This window comes from Stigmatopora argus, chromosome 19, assembly GCF_051989625.1.
Source record: "Stigmatopora argus isolate UIUO_Sarg chromosome 19, RoL_Sarg_1.0, whole genome shotgun sequence".
Taxonomy (NCBI): Eukaryota; Metazoa; Chordata; class Actinopteri; order Syngnathiformes; family Syngnathidae; genus Stigmatopora; species Stigmatopora argus.
The window spans coordinates 9214035-9238102 of record NC_135405.1 but is presented as its reverse complement, the minus strand read 5'-3'; the positions used below and the strand labels follow the sequence as shown (position 1 = coordinate 9238102).

Here is a 24068-nt window from a genome sequence, read left to right as displayed (position 1 = left end):
TACATTGAAAAACTTTTATTTTGAAAAACTTTGGAGAATGGATGAAGACACTCCCCCTGGCGGAAATCTGGAAAAAAAGGGGGTCAATACAAAGTAAAACACCATTTACAAGGTCTCACCTTTTATTTTGAAAAACTCCACTGATAGGTTTTCGCGTGACCACCAGCACCGTGAAAAATGGTGCTGCCGCAGCCTATCTGTACATAGGCAGGAAACCTGGTCCCCCTTGTGGAATTCAGGAAAACAAAAAAAATGGGTCAATGCACAAAGTTAAGTAAAACACCATTCGCAAGGTCTCACCTTTTATTTTGAAAAACTCCACTGATAGGTTTTCGCGTGACCACCAGCACCGTGAAAAATGGTGCTGCCGCAGACTATCTGTACATAGGCAGGAAACCTGGTCCCCCTTGTGGAATTCAGGAAAACAAAAAAAATGGGTCAATGCACAAAGTTAAGTAAAACACCATTCGCAAGGTCTCACCTTTTATTTTGAAAAACTCCACTGATAGGTTTTCGCGTGACCACCAGCACCGTGAAAAATGGTGCTGCCGCAGACTATCTGTACATAGGCAGGAAACCTGGTCCCCCTTGTGGAATTCAGGAAAACAAAAAAAAATGGGTCAATGCACAAAGTTAAGTAAAACACCATTCGCAAGGTCTCACCTTTTATTTTGAAAAACTCCACTGATAGGTTTTCGCGTAACCACCAGCACCGCGAAAAGGGGGGTGCCTCAGACTATCTGTACATAGGCAGGAAACCTGGTCCCCCTTGTGGAATTCTGGAAAACAAAAAAAATGGGCCAATGCACAAAGTTAAGTAAAACACCATTCGCATGGTCCTACCTTTTATTTTAGAGCTAGGTTCACACAGGCACTCCAGCATTTTCAAAATGGACTAACTCCCCTGGCCACCAGGTGGATTTCTGAAAATAAAAAGGGGGGTAAGAAACAAAATAATTAACCAAATGCAGAACAAATAGCTTAGTAAAAATTTGTCCAAATGTAGACTGGGGATTAGTTAAATCAGAATTAGACCCAAAAAAGGGGGGAGGTTAAGGATCAAATAAATGAAGTCCAAATTTGCTACTAAGTTAGGTTTTCCTGTCAGCAGGCCTTCTCCCCACTGCAAAAGAAAGGACTAAAAATAAATGGCCTAATTAAACATATCCCTCTGATGATGTGTAAGCTCAGTGGCTTGATTTGCTTTTTGGCTGCTGCAGTCAGAGAGACTAAAAAAATGATACAAGTCTATAACAGGGGTCTCCAACTCCAGCCCTCAAGGGCCCCTATCCAGTCCATTTTCCATGTCTTCCTCCAACACATTTAAATCAAATGATCAAGCTCCTGGGCAGCTAGCTCATTGATCATTAGATTCAGGTGGGAGATATGGAGAACAGACTGGATAGAGGCCCTCAAAGACCAGAGTTGGAAACCCCTGGGGAAGTTTGTCTTGTCACCTATATTTAGCATGGATTTAGTAAAATAAATAAAATAACCTGAACCACAGCTTCTGGCTTGACAGCTTTCACCAGCTTGGTCACCTCTCCCACCTCTTTCTCCGTGGCTTTAAACATCTACAAAATATATCACAATTTGATTAGGTTACTGTTTATTTGACCATTTTGATGCATAAATGAACCACATTCATTTGTGACATTATTTCTTCCTGTACGAGTTTTTCTGTCAGTCTATCATTTCAAATCAATTCCTTTTTTTAAATATGCCAAAATGTCATTTTTCATTTTTCTGCACACTGAATAAAACTGGTTATTTTACCATACAATGTTTAAACTTAAGTCAAAAACGACCCATGCGCTATTGTTGAATGAGGGGTCTTACTTAGGTTGTCTAAACCACATTTTAGACTAAACAATTAAAAGGTCGAAGCCCTGAGGTCTCCCTTTAAGAAAGTGAAGGGAAAAGGTATATATTCTATAAGTGTACTGTTTATTCTTTACACATCCACTAGATGGCACTAGTGTGCGGGTTATCCACACAGGTTCTTGCTATTAAAAATCAACACCAGACTACTTGGTGTGTTTTCATTCAAAATTTGAATCAATCGTAATGAAAAAAAAAAGCCAATTGAGCAAAGCTTCGAATACTGAACGCTGACAATTATTACACGGATCGAGAAAATACAAACTATTTAAAAAATGACTCACTTGACTGACAAATAGGTCGTTATGGCGTCAACACTGCTCCTTTTTGGCCACATTCTTGATGTTTCCCAGCAGGCTGTCCTCGATGAGCAACTGAAACACACAAAGGAATGATTACTTTTTAAAAATAAAGAGCTATAGTTAACGCGATGTAGCCAATTTGTTTGCAAACATTTTGCAGTCGCCATTGACGTGGGGCTACACCACGCACACCAAGCATGATCCCGTCAAAATGCACGCTTAAAACGAGAACTGGAACTTCGAAATCCCCAAACGACAACTTACTGCACGCACTGCATTGTCGTAGAAGAACTAAGATCAGGTCTTTCTTCGGTAAATCGTCACTTCTGCGCTGCTCTGGAGAGCACTCCCAAACCGGAAAACTGGCTCATCCACCATTTTAATAGTAATGGCTGCAGCCAATTGATTTCTGACATTGGTCATGCGCATCAAAAAAGAGACACTAGAAAAACGCATAGTTTTCATAATAACGTGTATTAGCAAACTATTATTCAGAAAAAACTCAAATGTCTTCAATATTAATTGTTTTAAACTATCAATGTAACGATTTAGATTGGCAACAGGAAGTTAATATATAGAAGGAAGAAACAACGGTTGCGCCCTCCAGTGGCTCAATGTTTTTTTTTTTTTAAGACCTTACTATACAATACATGGTCTTTTATTAATGAAAAAAAAAGTCTTACTAAATATATGGTCTTTTTTGAAGCCTTACTATTCATGGTAATTTTTTCAACAAATAAAAGCCTTAATATGCATGTTTTGTTTCACCAAAAAATGCCTTACTATACTTGGTGTACTTTTTATTTTTTTAAGAAAAAGCCATACTATACTTGGTGTACATTTTTTTAAAATAAAAAGGCTTACTATAAATGGTGTACTTTAAAAAAAAAAAAGAAAAAGCCTTACTATAGTTGGTCTACATTTTTTTAAAGAAAAAAAAGCCTTATCATACATGGTAATTTTTTAGTGGAACAAATAAAATCCTCACTAAACATGGTCATTTTTTTGAACAAATACAAGATAAGCCTTAATATACATGGTTTTGTTTAACCAAAAAAATGCCTTACTATACTTGGTGTACTTTTTATTTATTATTTTTTTAAGAAAAAGGTACTATACTTGGTCTACATTTTTTTTTAAAAGAAAAAAGCCTTATTATACATGGTATTTTTTTTGTGGAACAAATAAAATCCTCACTAAACGTGGTCATTTTTTGAGCAAATACAAGATAAGCCTTGCTATGCATAGTAATTCTTATTATTAAATTATGTATATATTTATTTACAAAAATCATTTTAATAACGAGAAATGTTGATCTTCTGTTATAATCAACAAATAATTTATTTGCAAGGGGCTGTGGAGTCTGTAGACATTTATTTAGAATACTGACAATGGAATTGTCGCTGACGTCAATCGAATTGACGCACATAAACGTCTTTGAATTGACTTGACTTGATGCATGCAGTTTTATTTTTTACCCACACGGTGGCACTGTACACACACTATGATAGTGTTGCACAGAATATAGTTTCAGTATAATAATTATATATTTGTATATATCTTTTTCTATTGTAGTCAGATCCCAAAGTGCTACTAGAACTTCATGGCATTAAAACAATTAAATACACTTAAAATAGATTAAAATTTCAGTGTACTTTTACAGGCCAAACAAAAGCCAAACATCCAATAAGTGTCAAAATGTGCTTAAAAATACGTTTTAAAATGTTATTGTAAGCTGACATCAATAACAAAAATGTACCCCATAGTGCTTATAATATTTTTTTAAATATACATTTTAGGCCTGCTGCAATTCCTTGTTTTTTTGTAGGTTTATTGGGCTTTAAAACAAAGTTTCCAAATTTAAAAAGCCTAATCTATGAACCTGAAGACATTTTAAACATAGACTAAGTGATAATGAAAGCAGTAGCAAATCATTCTTTGAATTAATGAATCCAAATTATTACCTTCATGATGCATTTGCAGTCCAAATCCACATTCCAAGTCCCAAAATCCACATCAAGACCAGGACCATCTTGACACTCATTCCACCGGTCGCTGTCCTTTCTGGTTATTATTCTGCACACTAACAGGTAAGATTATTCCTGTGAGAAGGAAGAGGAAGAAAAAAAAAGCCGTAAGGAGGTGTTTCATAAATACTAAACAGAATAAACATGTTTTCTTATCAGCGAGCCGCTTCGCTGATACATTTTGCACGTCGTGCTGATGGAAGCCGGGGGATGAAGATGGAATTCCAAAGCAATTTTCAATTACAAAAAAAGCTCTCAGTGAGTGTGTGTGTTTTAAAAACAGGGGCTCACAAATGGAATCCAATTGTGAGAGAAAACGCTGCAGTCCAAGTTTTGACAAGACCTTGTGATCCTTTTTTGGACAAGGAAGACTGCTTTCCATTTGACATCTTTATAACCTTACATCTGGAGCGCACTTTTATTTTTGTATTCCACTTAGGCTGTTTTAAATAAGCCATTCTCACAGTCTCATTATTTGGGATGCCTGGAAATGGAAATAGGATACAAAAGGCAAGAATATGTTGGAAATGACCTCGTTTTCAATTATTTGGGAGGTCCTGGGGATAGGAAGCAGGACAAAAACATTGGCGAGTCTTTGTTTTGGTGATGATTATGTCAGATCATCTACAAATGAAAATAGAAAAGTCAGTTTTGGACAAGAGATTCAAATAAACTTTTCTGAAAGACGCGGCCAATTAGAGACTGCTATATTTTGATGAACAAAATATCTCTCATCTCATTTTCTGAAGAACATGAAAACTCCACACAGGTGGCCCTGACCTGGATTTGAACCCAGGACCCCGAGCTATGAGGCCGACGCGCTTAACCACTCATCCACCGGGCCGCCCTTAATTGAAATAACTGCTATTCGAGTCCAAATGATGGAAATACACGTCAATGAAATGGTGACCATTTGTATCAAAGTCTATTATAACTGGACTGCTGACCTGGAATCCATCTTCTTTGCTTTTTTCTTTTGGAATTGAGCAAACAGACAACCGACAACCTGCTTGCAGACCGCTGGCGAATCAGCTTGCAAAGTTCTGACGATGCCTTCTGTTTGTTTTCAAGCTTTTTTTTTTTTCAACGTAGGTGACCAAAGTCAAAATTAACCTGCTGAGCAAACAAACAAGAAGCAATAAAATGGTAACAAAAAAATGTTGTCATCGCAAAAAGGGTAGGTGAAGTTGAAAAATATATTTGTTAGTATACGACAGCCTTCAAAATATTAGAGAACATGATGATAGATAAACAGAACCGTAATATAACAATTTGAATTAAAGGATAAAAGAAAAGCATAGCCTGGTGCATTCTGGGTTCAGTTACTCAAACTCAGATGTTAAAAATAATCATCAGAATCAAAGTTAAATACTAGTTTTGCTAACACATAACCATCATGTTTTGCTAAAATATGTTAAAGTGGTTATGCAGCAAAAAGTTATATAATACAGCTTAACAAAAACAATAACGTTGCTAATGTAATTGGGAACCAAAATGAAAACAACGCCCCCAAATGAAAATATTAATAATTGACAGAAATTATAAAATGTTTAAAAAAATGGCACCAATCGCAAGACACCAAAATCAAAAAGTGACTAAAAATAGCAAGTGTTGAAACAACAAAAGTGTCAAAAGTAACAAAAAAAGTTTGACAAACAAAAAAGTGTAACAGCAAAAACATGACTAATATGAAAAATATATACTTACTGGCAATAAGAAGGATGCAATCAAAATAGTTGGTGCACTGATAAGGAAATAAAGATGAGTGTTAAAAATCAAATAGTATATAAGTATAATTCACGACTACAAATCATAAATGTTGGGATACGTGTTAACCAAGTGCTTAGAAAGCATTAAATTAGTAACAAAAGTAGGCTAAAAAAGTGACAGTACAATTCAAAATCTGACTAAATAACAAATTTGACAGCAAAAGTTAAAATAGAGCTAATGTGCTAATTAAAAAGTTAATAATATCGGTCCTGAAAGTTGTATGAAAAGTTATAATTAAAAAGTGCTAGTGTGTGTAGGGTTACATTTAAAAAAAAGAAAAAAAGTGGTAAACAGATGGGCAAACGCGACACCTTGTGATGCTTTTGTAGCTTTTTAAAATAAGCGATGTTTCCCATTTTTTTTCTTCTGGGCTTCAGATAGCGCCTCATCCACTAATCAGGTTGATTTGGCGGCATACGAGCGGGAGCTTAGATGTGTCAGGGCAGGCGTGGGCCCACATTGACATGGCAGATCTGGCGGCTCAACCCTTCCAACAAAGCCACTGTGGCTTACGGGCAAAAAAGAAGCGGCAGCCAATGCTTGGGGATTTCTCACCTGCTGCACCACCGCTTAATCCTTTTCTTTGACAAACACCACCACCAAAAACACAAAGACAAAAAGCGACTTTCAATGGTTAAAAGCCGCTGTAATTTCTCCAGTCGTCGTTCTGTTGAAAAGTTGACAAAGAAGGAACATGATGTCAATTGAAAATCGCGTCCAAGACAAACGTAGAAAGCTACAAGGACAACAATAGACAAGAAAATGTGGTAGCAAACAAAGAAGCAATGTAACAAAGCATCAGTCGTGATATGAGGAATAAATTTAAAAGGTCATCATAATGATTTAAGGCACAAACATTGAGTTAATAAAAGTCAGGATGGAAAAGCACGTGGGCCGGACCATTTTAGATATAATATTTAGATTTTTTTAAAATAAATGGATTAAAAGAACTGGATTAAAAGCCCTGAATATTCAGTTTTTTTATAGATCTAAAACAATGTTTATTTTAGCTTTTTTTAATATATATTTTTATATTTTACAAAATGATTTTTGAACTAAAAACACAGAAAAATTGATAAAAAAATTACAATTATTGATTTAAAAGGGGGAAAATCAGCAAATTTAATATACATCTATAGTCTTCATTTTAATTTGATCCTAAAACAGAAAGTCAGCACATGAATTACTTTCTCGGGCCACAGAAAATGATGCGGTGGGCCAGATTTGGCCCCCGGGCCGCCACTTTGACACATGTGATGTAGATAATGTTGAGCGATGGGATAAGAAGTTTGATGAGAAAAATGAGAAAATAGGCAAAAGTTTAAATATAAAAAAGGGCAAATAGAAGTGGTTATTGAAGTTAGAAAGGTGGCCATAACTGTTCGTAGTGTTGACTAAAGTAACAATAAAAATCAACACTATCTATCAAATCAGTTCAAGTAAAGCAGCGTATTGCCTGCACTATAAGGCGCACCTAACAGACTTCAATTTTCTCACAAACACTGACATTCCCTTCTGGTGGAGGCAAAAGTAGCAGCTAGCTCTAATGCAAAAAAGACAAAAAAGTGACAAAAAGGTGATCTCAAAAGGCCCACCCCCCAAAAAAAGTGTTAACAAAATCTTTTGACATTTCCATCATACTATTCTCAACCCACGTGAGTAGCAAGCAGCAAGCGCCTCATTACTTGAGCAGACCGACTTCACCCGAAGGCTCGGCGCCAACGTCTTTAGGAAGAAAAGAAGTGCCAAAAAGGCGAGAGCCCACAGCGAGGTTGGCGGCGTTCATCGGTATTCCGCGCCTCGCCCGGGGGGGCGTCGAGTCCTTCAGTCGGCGGGAAAGTGAGCGTAAGGTTAAAATGGAGATTAGGCTTTGTTCCTTAATGAAGCTTATCTCCCCTCTGCTGACGCACCTTCACACCTCTGCACAGCAACGACCAAAGTCAGACAGTAAAAAAAAAAAAATTCAACCTGTCAACTTATACGATTTCCCGTATTTTATAAGTTTTATGATCATTTCAAATTGTGTACGCGCATAACAACTTTTGTACGGGATTTTTTAAGTCCTTTTTTTTTGTAAAACCGATCTCGTTTTACCCATTTCGCCTCTAATCGGATCATCTCGATCGCTGGTAGCAGACGAAAACGTCATAATATTGTCATGCTTTAAGCATGATATGCGCATTCCCCTTCCAAAAAGCGCGTCAGCAAGCAATGTACCCAGACAGTCAACCTGTCGGCTTCACACAATCTTGAATTTAGCCAGTGGCGGGCCGTCAGGGCCTTCAAGGCCTTCTCTGCTGACCTAAGAAATATCTGAATCATATATTATATTTTGTCCATGAATACTTATTAAATGATTCAAAATTGTCTGTTAGCTTCCTTTCATTGTTTTTCCCCCTGGTTGTACTGCTTCCAGATGTGTGTTTTCATATTGAAGCATTTAACCAATCACATTTCAGCCATGATTTGTTGCCAGGGTCAGAAATCTGCCTCAAGGCCTTCACAATCAGTTCTGCAGGCTCTGCTGCATTAAACAAGCGTCAATAAGACTGTTGCTTTAACCAATACGATTTCAAGTTGGCAACACCACAATGCCTTGTCGCAGGCGTAGGGATACGTCATCGCTTTCACCAATTATGATTGGCTAGTGATTAGCCGGAGCTACCAAACTGTATCTGGAGCGAGCTGCACACGCAAATATATTGTTGTGTTGATTTAAAGCCATTTTCAAGTCCGTCTTTTTTATATTTTTGATCGCCAAATAAGGGGAATTGCAATCATTAATAAGGGGAGCAATTGGGAGGTTGACAGGTATGAAAAATCCAATTGGAAAACGCCTCGAATGGATCAAGGAAAGCGGCCCATTTGCTTCCAAACGGCCATCTTGAGCGAATTTCAGGACTTGTGAAGTCCGACTCAATACAAAAAACCCACTCCAAGTCTATTAAAGTTGCTGAATGGAGCCGCTTGCTTCTTGCCAACACATAAAAGCTGACATTTGTCATTATGAGTTCTCCGGCAGAAGAGAAGGCGATTTGGGGGCAGTTTTTGACCCCTTGTTCATATTGGAGCCGTCGCCGCTTTTCTGAACGGCTCGGAGATAACTTGGGTTACGCTTTGGTGCTACATGAAGAAAAAAATTGGAGTGTTTTCTGGGTGCGCGTAGACGATAAAAGAAATCATTTCTCTGCCTCATGCTCCCTTTTTGAAGAAAAAAAATATAACTGTTCACCTGGCTTCCTCTTTTTGGATCACAGTGACGCCCCCTTGGTACACTCGCTTGGTGTTTGATGAGTAATTGCAGGAGCGCATCTGTGACGGGACCACTGTTGAGCCCCTGCAGAGATAGAGGAAAGATGGCATTCGAGGGTGTCAATCTGGACAAGTGGAGGTGACCGGTCAGAGGACTTTGCCTTTTTTCCCACTCTGGTTTGTGAGGAAAACAACTGACAGAGAGGAAGAAGAAACTTCTTTTGTGTGGTGATTTCCTACTCATTAACATTAAGATATATGGGTTTAAATTAGGTTTCAAGTAATGTTTCCAATGATATTCACAGAAATTTGAATGAATTGATTTTTGTTGTTGTCCCTTAAATGGTTTTATTCCATTCACATAGAAAATGGGGTGTCCAATCTGTGTCCCAAGGGCCAATTATAGCCTACCTGAAAATATTTTACGGCCTTCATATGACATCCAATTGTAGTGTTAGTGTGTATTTTGCATTGGGCAATAAAATAAATAAATGAAGTAATTGAAGGATTCATTAAAAAAATAGTCATAATAATTAAAAAAGAACACAAATAAAAAAAAAAAACACCAGTTTACAGAAATACAAATCATTTTAAGCAAAAATTAAAATAAATCCCCAAAAATCTTTAAAAAATAAAATAAAAATACATTATAGACAATTATAAATAAAGAAATTATCGTATTTTCACGACTATAAGGCGCACTTAAAAGTCTTAAATTTCTCCAAAATAGACAGGGCGCCTTATAATCCAGTGTGCTTTATATATGGGAAGAAAAAGTGTCATTCATTGAGGGTGCGCCTTATAATGTGGTGCGCCTTATAGTCGTGAAAATACAGTATATATAAATTCAGGTAAAAAGACAAATCAAAACTTAAATTCAAATAAGCATGTGACAGGAATTTGCCGTGGCGCGACCCCTCTACGTGACAAACCAATAGCAACCAATCAACGTTATTTCCTTTCATATTGATGAAAAAAGTGGATTTACCAAGACGTGACACGACTTCACTTTCATAGCTTAAAATCTCGCCTCTAGCCCAAAACCTATTTGGGTTTTAAATGCCGCTAGAACTTGCGCCCCGGCCTTCAGACCGTAGTCTTGGATTCCCAATGTTGTCAGCCTAGTAATGAGGGATTTCTTTGGGGAAATGATTTATTCAGGACAGTAGGACGAATGAGTGATCGAGGGCCAGGCGAGGGTCGTCATTTAAGAGCACCCAGTTTACGCGTAACGATGAGCCTCTATTAAACTTTCACGAGGCGGCCGCTCGTCCACGGCCGAGCCGGCCGCCTTTGCGCCCGGCAGGGACACGTCGTGGCCCCGCATCACACGCGCCAAGCTCCCCTTGCTGAATATTTCAAGGAATTGCAACCTATTAGCATCCCACATTTTCTTTAATATTGATGTTATGCTAATTCATCATTAATTGGGTAGGGTGAGAATCCCCGTATGTCAAGAGGAGAGCGTCAGTGAGTTTCGGTTGCAAAAGTCAAAAATAATCCTCAGGTCACAATGAGAATAAAAAGTGCATGAATATAATTGTAAATCATGAATCCTCCTTGTTATGGCTTGTCATCCTAATTTCAAACCCACATTTAAAAATAATAAAATGCCATGAAACCCATAAACGCTTCACTCTGACTTGATCCAACTTGAAATAACGAAACCATAGTTTTAATGTGCAATAAAACCGATGTTACAAAGCAGTACAAACCAGCATTTTCAGCATTGGCAGAGGTAAAATATATATAAATATGCAATTTAATACGTTGAACAAACATCTTTCACATGAAGGCCATGTATACAAAATGCTGCTCTGTCCCTTTAATCCACATATGTCAAAGTGGCGGCCCGGGGGCCAAATCTGTCCCACCGCATCATTTTGTGTGGCCCGGGAAAGTAAATCATGAGTGCCGACTTTCTGTTTTAAGATCAAATTAAAATGAAGAGTATACATGTATATTAAATTTCCTGATTTTCCCCCTTTTAAATCAATATTTGTATTTTTTAAATCATTTTTTCTGTGTTTTTAGTTCAAAAATCATTTTATAACATCTAAAAAATTATAAAAAAAAGCTAAAATAAACATTGTTTTAGATCTATAAAAAACTGAATATTCAGGGATTTTAAACCAGTTCTGTTAATCCATTTCTAAAAAAAATATCTAAATATTATATCTAAAATGGTCTGGCTCACGTGAAATCAAGTTGACGTTAAAGCGGCCCGCGAACCAACCCGAGTCTGACACCCTTGCTCCCAATTCAAAGGCATAACCCAGGCAAAAAGACTTTAAAAAATCTAATTAGAAACCCTAAACCTTGTTTGAAACTCTAGATAAGAAGACATAAGTGCACAATACAAGAGTAGTAATTCATTTGTGTTATAGATGCAGCGCATGTCTGTGTTCTTTTTGGTTTTAGTGTTTGAGGTAAATGAAGAGGTGCCTGCATAAGACCTTTGTGGTTTCACAGTTGAAGTCTGCCATGTATTATTAATCCATCCGCAGTGAAATTGCTGCTGTTGCGAAGCAGCTGGTAATGCGATCACGGCTCTTACATCAACTGCGGGCTGCCACGAGCTGCCCGCATTGTGAAAACGAGAACATTTTGTCTACTCGTGCCTGGAAACAACAAGGACTCGTTCACTCGCTGGTTTATTGCGTATTCCATGCAAATACAAAGTGAACATGAGTTTGATCTCAGCTTGACTAAAAGAACAAAGTGGAACTCACGCAGATGAAAACATTTGAAAGCCCAACCCTGGGATTCAAACCTTGACTTGAACATCCAAATCTGGATGGAAAATCTTACCTGATTTGACACCCACAATTATTTAACCTTGTCAGAGTATTAAAAAATCAATTAACAAGACTTGCAGAGATTGATGACTATTTAAATTTTACAATATAAATAATTAATGGAGCAGTTTGCCTTTGCATAGTGGAAACCAATGACATGATCAGAGGCAAGGATTTCAGCACAAAGTATTTGTCACTTGGTCAAAGCAGTTTTTAGTCAAATGTTTGAATTATTATTGCTTAATTGAAATAAAAGCAAGTTTCTGGCCACAAGGGCAATAAAATTAAATGGATGAATGTGCTAACCACAAAAAAAAATCCTCTGATCTGACAGTAACCTAATTTGAACCCTCCACAAACCCCATCTAGAAAACCAAGTCTTAAAACCCCTGTCAGCCAAATTTGACATGTTTGAACAAGTAAAAAAAACTCAGAACCCCCCCAACGAGGCCCCTCGCCATGTTGCCATGGCGAGTATCAGATGAGGCTTCGGCGTGGCATAAATCCGTCTGCCGGCAGATTAGAAAGGCGCGCCTGACACCTCGATCGCTTTTCTCCGTGCTTTGTTGTTCCGACTCACGTTCCAATTTGCTTGCCACCTGCCCGCCTACAGGGGAAAAAAATGGACTCTCCTCGCCTACATCTGATAGCGGGGTGGCGAGTGCACTCTCTCTTTTGTGGCGTGTGTGAATATTTACCCAGGCGCTTTGTCTTTCCCCCCGCACATTGCTCCGAGGGCCGACTGGCATACCAAAGGCCGAGGAGCCGCTATAAACGGATGAGGCTGTCGGCCCGCAAACAATCTGCATTCATCATGTCTTATCGGGTCTGGCCTGCGCCGCCAAGCGTCGGGAAGTCGGACGGGAGGCGTCCTCGAGGGGCTGAGGCGAGCGGGGGTCAAGGTCATTGCGGGGTGAGCCTGGCGGAGCTCACGGCTTATTTGGTTATCTGCGGCCGGTTGGCTTAACGTCTCTTTTGTATTTGTCAAGAGACTTTTTAAAAGGTGTTTTGCAAAAGGCCTTCGGATTTCAGTGTTTTTTGCAGTCAGGCATGCTCTTAAAAAGAATACGCACTGGTACATTGACCAATGACTTTTGTTCATTTCCTGAGCAAAACCCCGACAGCAATTAGCAAAACATTTGAATGTATTGCCGGTCCGGTGGACGAGTGGTTAGCGCGTCGGCCTCACATTTCTAGGGTCGAGGGTTCGATCCCAGCTCGGTCTTCAACATTGCAGTGAGACTGTGGTTGAGTAAATGGAGAAAATGGCGTCCATGGAGAAAAAAAGCTAAAATAAACATTGTTATAGATCTATAAAAAACTGAATATTCAGGGATTTTAAACCAGTTCTTTTAATCCATTTATATTTAAAAAATTCTAAATATTATATCTAAAATGGTCCGGCCCACGTGAAATCAAGTTGACGTTAAAGCGGCCCACGAACCAACCCGAGTCTGACACCCTTGCTCCCAATTCAAAGGCATAACCCAGGCAAAAAGACTTTAAAAGCTCTTAAAAACAATACGCACTGGTACATTGACCAATGACTTTTGTTCATTTCCTGAGCAAAACCCCGACAGCAATTAGCAAAACATTTGAATGTATTGCCGATCCGGTGGACGAGTGGTTAGCGCGTCAACCTCACATATCTAGGGTCGAGGGTTCGATCCCAGATCGGTCTTCAACATTGCAGTCAGACTGTGGTTGAGTAAGTGAAGAAAATGGCGTCCATGGAGATAACATTGTTTGACAACAGTGTCAGAGTTTGCATGTTTTTCCCGGGCTTGCGTGGGTTTTCTCCGGGTACTCCGGTTTCCTCCCACATCCCAAAAAAATGCAGGGTAGATAGGTTGACACCCTAAATTGCCCTTAGGTATAAGTGTGACCATGGCCACCAGTCCCCTGCTTGGTGCTCGAAGTCAGCTGGGATAGGCTCCAGCACCCCTCGTGACCCTTGTTAGGATTTTTATCAAAATCAACAAATGAGTGAATTTGTCTCTGATAACAAATATGGAAGGAAGGGTCCACTATATAGTCTATCCCCTAATTTAAAATACACCAAAACTAATAAAACAAATTTAACAAGTCAGTAAAACATCGGTCAAACTGCATTTGGATTTCGATGAATGTTCCAAAGGATATTATAGCTTAATAATGGGGTTAGAGTCTGGATTTTTGGTTTTAAGTTATAAGCTAGTTCCAAAGTTTTAAATAAAATTGATTGTTTCAAACTAGGCCATATTTCGCGTTTTTTGTGCATTAGGACATGCGTCAAGAAACCTTGTTGACTTGTTTTGGTGACTCTCCCATTTATATCGCGACTTTACCTCCAACTCTTGAAACAAAGAGACATGTCGTGGCAGAAGTGTTATGGGAAATCAGAGATTGAAAAGAAATCATCTCCGCTGTACTCCCCTCGAATCAATTTTTAATTTCCCATCTTCCGCCTGTGCTTGAATTATAAATCATACTGTACGCACGCGGGAGCGACTTGAGGTTAATACAAACGCGGTTTTGGCGTGAACAAAATCACAGCGGCGTGCTCGCCTTGACTTGCACTTTAGTTCAACATTTAAAAATCATTCATATTTGTGTTGGTGTGAAAAATATGTTTCCAGAACATGTTGCCTTTAACCGTGATGATGGCAGGGATCGCCAAATATTTGTTTGAAAATAGATCATGTTGACTTGCGTCCGTGTTAGGCGAATAACCGCCAATCCCGTAAGAGCGGCACAAGCCGCCATTTGTCACTGACTGACAGACGCGGAGCTTCGTTAATGCGTATTTAATCGCGCCGACCATTACAAAATTTCCAATTACACACGCCGCACTTTCCTCGGAGGAAGCACTGTGCACTTTAATTTGATTCCGCTTAATTACTATAAAAATTATTTTAATTGTAGGCCGAGTGCTGCTGCTGTTTCCCTGCTGCGAGGTGTCCGTTTTTTTTTAAAACAAAACTTGGACTGGAAACATTGCCGCAAGACTGTGGTTGAGTAAATTAAGAAAATGGCGTCCGTGGAGATAACATTGTTTGACAACATTAGGAGGGCTATTAACGCAGTCGAAAGCTTCCCGATGTGCGTTCACGCTTTAAAATAAACGTCTGTCAAAGTGAATCCACCAGATACTTTAAATACACATCTGCAATAAGTGGAATCCACAATCCCCAGAGACCATATAAATCAACATCCGCAATAGTTATTAGTCTACTACAAGGGTGTCAGACTCGGGTTGGTTCGCGTGGGCCGGACCATTTTAGATATAATATTTAGATTTATTTTTATAAATGGATTAAAAGAACTAGATTGAAAGCCCTGAATATTCAGTTTTTTTATAGATCTAAAACAATGTTTATTTTGGCTTTTTAAAATATATTTTTAGATTTTACAAAATGATTTTTGAACTAAAAACACTGAAAAAAATTGATTAGAAAATTACAATTATTGATTTAAAAGGGGGAAAATCAGCAAATTTAATATACATCAATACTTTTCATTTTAATTTGATCCTAAAACAGAAAGTCGGCACTCATGATTTACTTTCCGGGGCCACACAAAATGATGCGGTGGGCCAGATTTGGCCCCCGGGCCGCCACTTTGACACATGTGGTCTACTATATACTAAATGACCGATTTTTATTACATCCGGAGGCTCTGATTACACGGACAAACCAACTCCACCTTTTTTTTTGCAATGGAATGCAGAAAATTTAAGTCCAATGATATTAAAAACCATCTATTGTGCTGCATTACATTGAAAAATAAACCAAAAACAAATTTTCTCTGTGCAATGGTGATTATTTTTGGCCCTAAAATACAAAAATCAAGGATTAGAGCTAAACTTGACGTTTTATCAACTAAAAACCTGTGTTATTTGGGACATAATTTTATAAGGCACTAAAAACGCTGTATGTTTGTGAAGAATCTTTCTATAGTAAAAGATCCTCCAACCAGACAAGACATGCAAACCCTTCACATTATTTCACAAAAATAACATATGCTATTTGACATGACGATATTAAAGACCCATCAATTCAAGCACACCTGGTGTATGAATTATGCTTTACATATATAAACTTGCTTTGCCTTGGACATAAGAATAATGTACGCCAAATGGAATGACTATTATTTAGAATGTGGGTGCTTAACTCTTACTTTCAGCCTCATATTGAGCAGAATAATGTTTTGGCAGGTCATCTTAGGTTACAGACAATTTTTCCTGTCCGCGTGTGTTTGTGTGGCAAACCTTTTTCCACTTTCAGGCCTCATTGCCATTCTATCCCCGCGCCTATTTCCCCCTGCCTTTAAAAACGTCCTTATTTTCCTTGGAAGATTCTGGCCTCATTTCATCAAGCGGGCATGCACGATGATTGCGCCGCAAAGTGCCGGAACATGAGAGAAATGCAACAAATGCGGCTTTAGTGGATTGACGCGTGTGTCCTGGGACCACATTTTTTTTAAAATGCTAATGATATTTCCAATATAGACCTTTCTGTTTGTAGCATACAGTTGATCAGGGTGCAAAATAGTCTGGAGAAGATTGGTTTTATTGAAACAGTCTCCCTTCATAAAACATTTTCATCAAATCTCGTTTACAATTCGCCGTGTCTAGAACTCAGAAGTGTCAGGTTATGCTAAACAGCAGACACTTGCTGTCCTTGTCATTGCTTCCCATTATTTTCGGAATAATCCAAATAGCTATCTTGCATACCTTGGAGCGGGAAAGGAATTGAAATCACTTCGCAGACATTGTACCCGCCAAAAAAACACTATACGCTTCCTTTTTACATTTCATTTCAGGTATAATTCTACACATGCGGCTTTCAGGATTTGGCAGCTTAGACTTTTTGTTAGCATTTCAATGGTCAAATGACATTGGCCAATCTTTACATTATTTTTAACCCTGTTTGCAGTTCAGCACCCGTTCTTTGAGATTTATTGTCATAACAGCGTTGCTAAGTTTCTCTAAAGAATATCAGATTTTGACGAAGCATGCATCCACCACTGATCAACGCCACATTTAACTCAGCCCGTCCAGAATATCACGAACTAAAGCTTTGAAGAGCGATAAAGCAGTTTCTGTATTGATCTCAGGTGGTTCAAAGGATTGAAGAAGACTATTATGATGTTCTGCAATGTGTAGTCGGTATGGTTGGCGCTTTATCGCTCTCCGCGGTGTAACGGTGCGATGGCCATAAAGCTTCGCAAACTAGCTCTGAACTGTAGTTGGGGGAGAGAGAAACTTCTTGCTAAGCAGCAATTTTGCTGCACTGTTCTGATGTCAAATGATGAGCAATGCCAAGGGAATGATTTGCTTCCTAAACTTGCAAAGTCTGAGCTTCCAAATGCTAATAACATCCACAAAAAGCCAATTGTCAGTTTTGGAACACCGCGTAACGTAATATTATTATTTTAATTCGGTTTATTTTAGGAAATGGAAAAAAAATCATTTGGACCGCGTGAACAGGGAAATGATTGTCTTACATTTAGGCAATTGACTATGTGGACAAACAGCCAGTTTATGTTCTGGTTAAATGGTTTGAGTCAAGTAGGGGCCAATGGTGAAGTTGACCTTTGACAGTTTGCCACCATTTTGCACAAAAGAATTGCTTTAATGCACTACTATATATTTGCAACTGAAATTCTAATGTGTTGTGTGAAATTCTATTCAATTTTTCCAGTTAGGCAAGGCAAGGCAAAGCAATTTCATTGGAAGAGCATAATTCATACACTATGTAGAGCTTCCTAAAATTCTAAGAAGGCAAATTTGCCCAGCTAAATACAACAATGTGGAGCCTGTTTCCGTTTCAGGAAGGTTATTTTAGATTTCCACAACATAAAACTGAAATGTAGCCGCAGCATGTGACCACTCCCTGACATTTTTAGAACCCGAGAAGGTTCAACTGGCTAAAAATGTCAAAGATGTGCTTTGACTATGAAGAGACTTACTGTATAGTCAATGTGGAGATCTGAGCGCTGGGGATTTATGATTGAATTTCCTGGTCCAAGTCCGTGAGTGTTGGTTAGTGGTGGATTTTACAAATTTCAGCCATGTTAAATGTCATTCCCATTCTTTTGAGGCCTTCAGAATCAGTAGTGATAGCTGTTGGAACATACATTGTATTAACAAAGAGCCTCTTTAAAGACAGACAACAGCATTGTCATCTCAGCAGAACAAATAAGGATTTCAACATATGCATTCTTACAAACTTTGAACAACCACCTGTCAGGTGAAGGTCATTTATGCAAGCTTGCTTAAAACAAACATGATTAAAATGTGTTGAGTATCACATTTTTATATTTTAAACGCTTTCATCCCATTACAAGATATTGATTCTCAGCTGCTCCAGATAAATTACACGTATTGTCATTTTGGATTGTATCGACAGTTTCTATGAATGCAACATGGCTGCCTACCACTACTTTGAATAAATATGTCATTCTCTCTGACAGTCTGATTGTATTTGGCATGACAAGCAGCAGATGTTAACGCCACGCCACGCTTGTAAAGTCGTCTTGTCGTGGCGCTGAGGCGAACCCCGCGAGCCTACAGGAGCACCTTGAACTTGCACCTCGCAATATTTGCTAAACGAGATTAGAGCCGTTTAATTAGTCAGAAAGCTACCCTAATAAAGCTATTAAATTAGTCAGTGGTGCAGGGCGACGACGGCAGCAAGGAATCCCAGTAATTAACCCCCGTTGCTCACGAGTGTTATGGCGCCGCTTGTCATTTTAGCGCCGAAGCGCTCCGCCGCCATGACCTAAAACGTCCTGACCTTGTCCAATGTGCTTAAAATCTCATCTAGACGCAAAATAACTCACTTGAGAAAGTCGTCTTTCGTTTCTCTCCACTAAACTTTAAGTACGGCGACGGGAAGGGGCATTTGAGTAAGGACGTATGTTGGAAAAAAGGAACCCCCTTTAACTTGCCCTTATCCGAAACAAGGGATTTTGCATGTGAATGCAGGATAACGAATGTCCCACCAACTAAACTCAATGCGGTAAAAATTACAGGGAGGACCCAATGACACAGAAACAAAAAAAAACGTAGCCCTGAGACCAAAATATGTTATTACACGAACAATGAATCGTGTCATTGTGGAAAATAGCTCTCTTAAATAGCCTAACTTGACGAGGTCGACTCATTCTTATTCACCCTGACGCTGGTGGGCTTCAGTCAGACAAAATAAATCAATATGATAATCTGATGGGAGCTCACTACTTGTGTCACTTTGGATGACAAATCAAAGGTTTGAGAGCCAGCCTTTAGATCTGTTTCATATTCTGATGAATAAATCATATATTTAATGGAATTATTAGAGCGGTCGCCGGGGCGGGAATGAGTTCTTCCTCATGGATGTCTAGATGGCCATTGTTCGGGTTTGTTTAGTGTCACGGCTTTGGAGTTATGCTCAAAATCGTCTCGTTGTTTCGGTTCTTAAAAGTATTTAGGAGCATTTTGCCAGCTAGCTACTGATCAAAAATTACATTAAAGCCCTGTTGGTGGATGCGATATCCTTGACGTACTTCAGCGATCAGACGAAAACATGGCGAGGACGGTGCCTTTTCGATTCTAATCCTTGGCTCAAGTAGGACGGGAATAATAAGAAATAAATCTGGACACAAAATGAAAGCCTGAGATGGGAGAGCAGAGTAATATTTTCAGACTGATCCGAAGAAGGACACAATTCAAAGTCATGGGATGTTTTTCTAGTTTTGTTACTCTCAAATGCCAAAGTCAGTCTAAAATGGCGCAGTTTTACCTGCTACTTTTTCAGTTGTTTTTGGTTTTCCAAGTGGTTCATGGTTGTAACTAGTCCAGGGTGTACCCCATCGGTTTAGTGAGAAACAATCCGAACTTTACTGAGATCGAGTCAACCGATACGAAAATTAAGATGAAAAAAAATGGAGAAGAGAGTAGAAAAATAATGAACCACATGCTGTTTCATGCCAATGCATCTTGATCTGGCTGATAATAATTTAACAATCGGCGGGCTTCACATCGAAATGTATCAAATTTTATAACCCAAAAATGTATAGTGCTTGACATCGTCCTAAAATTGGTGATTTGCACATTGATCGGCTAACCAATGTTCCAGTCAAATGGATCAAAATACAGAACATATCCATTCAAAATGGAATCTAGACTTTACCCACAGGAAAGCGGAATATAAAGAGTAAGAAGATAAACAGCTGCAAATGACTTCAGCAAGATATTATTATCTGACCTCATGCAAGAGCCTTTCCTGGTAAATTCTCTGACAGAGACGTAAGTTTTCATCTTTGACAGGTGACAAGTCGTAGATGAACATATTTCACAAATGAAGGCAACGCTTGTGTATCACACATATGCACTTAAAAGCTCTAAAAGCTCCCGCTTCTTTTCCTTATTTTTAAAAAAAGACGGCAACTTGACAATTCGCCCCGCTGCTTAATCTCGAGGGACCTCGCCATTCAAAGAGCCGCACTCGCGAGCGACGCCGAAGCGAGGACGGCGTAGACTTAAAACACGGCAGGCAGTCTTAAAGATTCAACATGAAGGCCCGAGCGCGGCTTGATGTCGAGCGTTTGCTCTTTGACACCGCATCCACTGCCGGGTGGCTTTGGCTTCTGCGATGTGACGCCGGCTCCCGCGGGAGTGACGCTAAAGCCCGACCTTTGCTCGCTGATCAGAAGCTAACAAAGTCTCTTGTCTGTGTGCTCTGGTCTTCGTTCTAGCTGTCTGTAAACGGAGAAATATTGCCAGACTGACTTTTTAATGGCTGGGATGGTTGTTCCATACTTAATCACTGTTGGGATAAGGCTACAATGTAGAAAGACTGCTTTACCACCCACATTTAGGGAGTATGTTTAATCGTATTTAAACCCACCCTTTTTTTCTCATTGTGTGTACGCGGCGAATGGACACAAAATATAAATAATTTATGTCGGTCTTAAGTTTAGAGGTATAGCTTTGGATTTTCTGTCCTTACTCCTTTGTTTTTCTCTCCAAATACTGGGGCTTCCTTTGATATTTCAAAACCAGAGACTTTGTTGTAACTACTTGTTATTCTCGAGTGTCTTCCAAACTTTTATGAGTCAAATCAAAGGCACATGTTTATAACACGGACAAAATGAAATAAAGATATTTTTTCGATGTACTCACAAATGGACTCACAAAGTCGGAAATTTGGTTTATATGAACGGATTGCATTTTTTTTTAGACTGGACTAATGGTACTAGCCCCCCCCAAAATGCCAGCTGAATAGAAAAAAAACCCATACAAATACTGTTTAGTAATACATTTGGCAAATCAATAGATAAATGGGCCTCTATCATGATAAAATAAAGTCATTGAGATAACTATAGCTTGAAGAACACAAGATAAGTTGCTTACCAAACTTGCTCTCACTCCAAATCTATTAAGATCTTCATTTTCAGTATCACTTCTGGACAAGTCTGCCAATATTAAAAGTAGAGGGCATCTCCATGTCACTGTGAAAAAAGACATACCGATAGATAAGGCTGTGTGAAAATAAGTGTTCCTTATAATCAAGAAAATATGGTAATTCTTCTACTATTCACTACTGTACATGTTAACAACTGACCCGGACAATTATGCATGAAACACAAGTTTCAGCTGTAATATAGTTGAAGCAAAATTATTTATAAAATAAAATATTAGTAGTAGTAGTAGTAAATAAAAACTAAAGTAAATTTGGACAATAAAACAATAGTCTTTCACAGTTACTGATGTTTGGAAACCTGGTATAGTCAGCAAACAACAGAAAAACAACAACATTTGATCACATTTTAGTCCAAACACAAGACCAACCTTAAAGAGACCACCTTTCCGTCTTCTTCTTTCTCCTCCCGGTTGGCCCGTATGTGCAGGCAAAGTGATCACTACAAGAGCAAAGAGAAGATTAACCAGGGTGCATTGCGTTGATGGAGACACAGCAAGAGTCCCTCATTAAGGATGCCCCCGTGCCATTAGATCCAACACTCGGCTCTACTACCTGCATAGCAATCATCTCACCACATAACCCCGTTTGGTGACCCATCGCTTTACCCTCCGTGATGCGGCCTGCTCATTAGTGGTCTGCGTTTTAAACAGGCAAATCTATAAGTAACCTCCCTCGCACAGAACTTCATTTTCAGCTGTACAAACCGGAAAAAACTCACTTTTTTCCCAGGCTTAACTCCCACGTCTAAAGAAAGCCATTCCTGCTCCAAAGGTGAAAAAACAAAAAAAGGGCATCTTAGGCCTGCTCCGTTTAAATTCGGAACATAAAGGCGTGCTTTGCAAGACTAAACATGTCACTACATATGCTTCACATGAAGATTTGTTGTAGATAGCGGCTTGTACATTGTCACAAATAATTAGGAGCGCAGTAGAAGTTCATGTACAGCATGTCTCGTAAGGAACAAGCTACACAATAATGTAACACATCCAATGAAGCAGTTGATAGAATGTAGGACAAAACAGAACACGTGCAGTTCGTGTTTTTGAAACCTACATTGTGAGAAAAACTGACTAGGACTTCTAAATCGTCATAGTTTCTTCCAAATGCTCATAAACAAGGACTGTCAACGCAACTTTACGCGAGTTTTGAATGGACGCACAAGGCCATTAAAACACTTCAGGGTTGAACTTCATTATATTCCAGGGAGTCAATCAATTCACTCTTCCTAACAGGGTTGTAAAACCATAATTACAGTGCATATTTGTATGGAAAAACAGCATGAATATAAAAGAATGTCATAAAAAAACAGAAAAGATTGCCGTCTTGTTCTTTAGTTAATTTATGTTCTTCATATACTTGAAACCTCTTATGTCGGGACCTACTTAAACTGAGTACACCGTGCATATTTACATCACCATGAACGAAGCAAATGTTCCTTTTTCATTCGTTTGATGTACACCCGCATTGCATTTCAATATTGTTGTCATAAAAGATTGAATAGAGATGCCAGCAGCAGCCAGCAGAAGAAAACAGATGGCATCATCATATAGTTAATCTAATGTTGACCTGCGTTGGCTTAAAGCTGGCCGCAACGCTGTAGACTAAATGACACCAATTAGCTGGCTGTGATAGTGTCGTCCCTGTTCAGTAATTAGCGCTTTTCTCTGTTGCAATTTTTTCTAATTGAGAGAAAATGAATCGGGAAAAAACAACGTGCGGCTAATTGTGAGGTAGACATGAGGCGAGAATTAGTTTGACTTTTATGCAGTGTGTGTGTATATGCTTTGCCATATTGGGGTTAAATATTTGCACCCCTGACACGTCGTGTATTATTTTTAACTGTCATTTTTCGTTGTTTTCTGGAGAAGGGGGGAAATTATTACACATGTCCTGATCAGATATTTTTGAATCTATTGATACTGAGGAAAAAGTACATGTAGATGTTAACATAACATGAAAAATAAGCAATTATTAATCAATTTTTACCTATTAGTTGTGCAGCACCAAAATAAGCTTGCAGGAAAATAGTTTAAACAATTTATTTTACATAAATTTAAACAGCGAATCAAGTTGGACACCCAAAATTTAGCCATTTTAGTTGTGATTTACTGATTTTTTTTGCTGGCCCTGGACATTTTTTCCTTTTTTTTCAAGGTTTGTTTCAATAGTGTCAATTTAAATATAGACATATTAAAAAATATACTGTATGTATATAATTTTTGCATTATAGTTATGGATTATTTGATGATTTGTTATCTTAACTCATGAACTAAAAGCGATCACGTTTTACCATCTCTTGTCGTCAATGGAAACTAATGTAACTAAAAATGCAAACTGGTACATTTTAAAAACAATCTTTTCCCCCAAATCAGATCTCCTGAAAATGACTATCCTTGTAAAAATGATTTTTCAAATGATTTCCACAAGACCTGTTGTAGAATATATCTCTCAAGATAAATTTTCAACATATGTTTATCATGGGTTGAAAAGGCAATCCAGTAAACACAATTTCCATGGCTCTCCCGCCCTTTTGGGGGTGCACTTTGACCTCACCTTCAGTTAGATGCCGTTTCACTATCACGAGGGAAT

The 24068-nt window shown here is 38.6% G+C and overlaps 1 long non-coding RNA gene across 1 annotated transcript; it reads right to left on the bottom strand.

The window, feature by feature from the left end:
• On the bottom strand, positions 1 to 23417 carry LOC144064358 (uncharacterized). The gene is made up of 15 exons (XR_013296776.1): positions 21848 to 23417; positions 21410 to 21507; positions 17983 to 18136; positions 9213 to 9317; positions 6536 to 6647; positions 5918 to 5954; positions 5158 to 5326; positions 4148 to 4285; positions 2166 to 2255; positions 1497 to 1574; positions 844 to 923; positions 664 to 779; positions 482 to 587; positions 301 to 406; positions 1 to 225 (listed from the first exon to the last, which is right to left on the bottom strand). It is a non-coding gene; the product is annotated as an uncharacterized LOC144064358 (long non-coding RNA).
• Positions 23418 to 24068: the final 651 nt, after the last annotated feature.